Source organism: Nycticebus coucang, chromosome 21 (assembly GCF_027406575.1).
Source record: "Nycticebus coucang isolate mNycCou1 chromosome 21, mNycCou1.pri, whole genome shotgun sequence".
Lineage (NCBI taxonomy): Eukaryota > Metazoa > Chordata > Mammalia > Primates > Lorisidae > Nycticebus > Nycticebus coucang.
This window is the reverse complement of record NC_069800.1, coordinates 52510509-52514755: the sequence shown is the minus strand read 5'-3', so window position 1 is coordinate 52514755 and position 4247 is coordinate 52510509.

Genomic DNA, 4247 nt, shown 5'->3' with positions numbered 1-4247 from the left:
ATGTGCTGATACCTTGATGTCCCAGGTAAAATCAGAGGCGACCTGTTTCCAGAAGAGGGAACAGGCGCACCCAGCAGGAGCCCTTGCACCGATCAGAAATTCCAGCCTGGGCTCCTCTGATCCCAAAGCCTCTGGAAGGAGATGGGGGAGGGGGCAGGCTGAAGCTCCCTTTCCTTGGTGGAAATTCACCTGGGCCTTGGGGCAGCCCTGAAGGTCGCAGGCCCCACCAAAGGCGGGAACCAGGCTAAACGGCGCAGGAAGGATTTAATGGAGGAAGCTAATCAGGGAATCCTAGAGAGGATGGCAGGCAAGATCCAATTAAAACGCCAGCCTCAGTGAGTTCTCTGTTTTAATTTTCCACAAATTAGCTTAAAAGGGGGATGGAAATGAAGATATTAGATTTTTGTCTCAGAGCCAAAAGGGGAAATCATTTGAGGATTATATTATTTGTTTCTCTTTTTAAAAAATCATATCGAATCATTCTCAGCCAGGGGATTTGGGGGCTTTACCCCTGTTGGAAGCATTTTCAGGCCTGCCTTTAGGGTGCAAGCACAGTAACTCCCCATAATATTACATAGAGCACCATTTCCTGGGTCAACAATTACTACATATCTTCCTCACAACCCCACAGGTCAGCATCATTGTCTCTGAGGCTCAGAGAGATCATATAATTTATCTGAGGTCACACAGCTAGGAAGCAGTTCCAACACTCATGTGCTCCCCACTGCAGCCCTAGAGTCCAGGTCTCAGCCTCACCTTCTGGTCCCGGGACATGCAAAGACAAGGATGGGGAGACAGGCAGAGACCACCAAGAGGCCCCACAGACATCCTGGAATAGGTCCCTCTCCTCACTTATCCAGGGTGACAATGATTTCTGACACCATTCCAAACTCCATAGCACAGGAGCTGAGTCTTGGTTTGCCCTTAGGCCCCCCAGGCTGGGACGGAGCCCAATGATAACTGTCTCCTGGCAAAAGCCACCTCCCCCATCCAAGTCTGACTAGCCTTGGCAGCCAATGTCCTCCACTCTCATGCCCCCACCTCCATCCTCCTATCTAGTGCAAATAATTCATCTCACCAGCCTAAACACAATACAAACTTAGATTCCACAACAATACCCACATAGGCAACAGCCTTCCTAAGCCTCCAATTGTGAGGGAATTCCCAAGGCCTAGGGTAGGATCCTGGCAGAGACAAGGCTCCTACCCTTCTGGGCTGTGCACCTTTGGACAAGTGACTTAACCTCTCTGTGCCTTTGTTTCCTTATCTGTGAAATGAGGATAATAAAAATGTAATCTGAAAGGTGGTGGTGAGGGTTGAATGAGACCACAGCCATGCCAGGTCCTGACATGCAGAAGATGCTCAGTAAATGTTACCCGCTTCCCTCCAAAAACTGGACCTAACTGGGATGAGGATTTACAAGGAAGAAGAGGGAAAGAGGGCTGAAAAGATAAAACAAACTTGTCTTAATGGAGTACCAGGTCTACTGTAGGGGAGATAAATAGACATCATGGAGCCCAGTGACAGATGAAAGTATCTTGGCTGCCTCCCTGGCCCAGTGGAAAGAGAGCTTAAACTCACAGGGCAAGTGGATGAGGGCCAGGGCAGATCTCAAACTTGCCAGGTCAATGGCAATGATGCAGCTTCCCTGCACCTGGCAGGAGCCTGGGCCTGGAAGAGCCAGACCCTCAAGGCTCAATGTGGGTTTGCTTAGGTGGATGCTGGAATTTGGGGCAACCTCAGGTCCAAGGCTAGGGGTTTATGAGCTGGGGGTTAGAGTCCAGTTTGAGAAAATGTCTGAATCTGCGGTTGCGCCAGATCCTGCCTGTAAGCACAGGTCTGGGGGATGCCTATAACTTGAGAGTGAATTCTGATCTTGGGGCTGATTCTGACTGTGAAGCTCCAACTTTGAGATTCAGTAGATCTGCATTTGATGCCATTAAAACTGAGATGAACCCCCAAGTCCATCTGTGAGCCCAAGCCTGGGAGATAAACTGGTTTATCTGCAAAGTCACCTGGGAAACCAAGGTGAGCTCTGAATTTGGGGTGCACTGACAATGAACCTCAAAATCTTGGGGTATCTGTCAGCCCAAGTATGAGGGTTGAATCTGAATGTGAACCCCATATCCAAGGGATGAGGTCTGTTTGAGGGCCTGTCTACAGGGTCCACACTGGCCCTGGAAGCATGTTTGGGGAGGGTGCATGCGTCTCAGCACAGGGCAGAAGTAAAGACCCATCCAGTTCCCCCTCCTTTGATTCACCTTTCACCCCTCTTTCAATCCACATAAGCCTCACATCCTTAGTCCCACTCCTTACTCCCATTCTATCCCCTCCCTCACCCCCACATCTACCCTGAATTGGTAATATTCCAGGAATTGCTGTTGCTGAACCCCAAGTCTCAGGCACCTCCACCTTCCTTCCCTGGGGTGAGAAGGATCAAGGGATGGGAGGATAGAGCCCACCATCCCCTCCTCTCCCAACAGGACAAATCCTGCCCAAATCGCCCTTCAGGGACAGGGAAAGGCAGATCCGATTCTTGGGGAGCTTGGAGGCCTGCTGCCTTATCTAAGTCTCTGGAACAAGCATTTTGCATTTATTTCCCCAAATGTGTTGCCGAATTACGTTCCAGCCCATGGCTCCCAGCCATCTGCAGAGAGAAATCCAGTTAGACCTTGTATAATAAGTTCCTGACAATCTTGCCGAGGACGCTGGGTCATAAAAGTCTCCTGGTTTTATCACCAGTAACAGACACGGAGTGAAATTAAGTTGTCTTATCAAATTTAGATAATATATATCCCTCTAGAGTAGAAGGCTCTGCATGGGGCTTTCATGGTATGGGCCCAGGAAAGGGACAAGGAGTGGCAGAGTATTCCCTGGGGATGTGGCACAGAGAGAGGGCTGTCCCAGAGAGCCTGGCAGGACTGGCCAGCAGCAGGGCAGAGTTACTGGCATCCCAGGTTTCAATGTCAGCCAGGCCCGGATTTGGCAGCTGGCTCTATCATTCCATGCTAGGTGAACTTGACAGTTTACTTTACTTCTCGAAGGCCTCTGTTTCCTCATCTGTAAAGTGGGCATGACAATAAAGGTGTCTGCTTCTTGGGTTCTTGGGAGACTTAAATGAGATGCCACATGCAGCAGGCTTAGCCCAGGGCTTGGCATGTAGTGAGCACTCCATGCAGTTGTCTGTCATTTGGTAATGGGAGAAAGGAAACAAGGGCTGGACCCCAATACTGTCTGGTTTTTTTCTCTTCCCATCTTACAAATGGGGAAACTGAGGCTCTGGAAGAGAGTAAATGGACAGTGGGTACACGGCAGATGAGCTCAGGGATGAGCAATTCCAGCTGTCTTCTACCCCAACCTGGGCCTGTACAGGAGCCGCAGGTTGCCTCTTTCCTGCTTCTGTCTGTAGTCCTGCCCTTCAATGCCTTGCCCTGGGAAATGGACATGCAGAGTAGTAAGCCTGGATGACCCTTTGCTCCAGGAACGGACTCCCAGGACTTCGAGGGCCAAGCTCCCACAGGCCTGCCCAGCTGACCCTGGGAATCTAACCTCACTGTCCCAGCATGGCCATCATGCAGAAATCATCGTCTACCTAATGGAATTGGCCTGCCTTTCTTCCGCAGCCAGGATCGTCTCCACGGCAGGCTCAGACTTTGGCTCGCACATCTCCAATGATGTAGAGCTCCCTACCTTGCCAGGCAATCATTCCATTTCCCCAAATCTTAAAACAACCCCAAATCTTCTGACTTCTAAGCTAAGACTCATTCATCGTAGAACATCCTACTGTTGCCACAACTTTCTTTTAGCACAGCTTGAGCACGTGTGAGTCTGTGTGCATGTTGATGGATATCTCTGTGTGTTCCACAGGGTGAGTTCTGCAGGGAGCAGAAATTAGACAGGTACATCTCTGTGTCCCCAAGCCACAGGATCTGGCACACAAGATATACTTAAAACACACACTCGTACACACACAATAGCTAACCTTCTTGAGCGCTTGCTATGTGTCAAACATGAGTTGTATGTATTACCTCATTTAATCATTCTAATAACCACTATTAGAATTATAATAGCCACTTACCTCTATTATCTTCCATTTATAGAGAGGAAACCTGAGGCACAGAGAGGTGAAGTAACTTGCCCAAGGTCACCCAGACAGGTGGTAGAGCCAGTGGTTGAGTCCAGAGCTATTAGTCTTACCTCCCAGGTATTTCTAAAGATTATTAGAATGAAGGAAGGGAAGAAAAAAA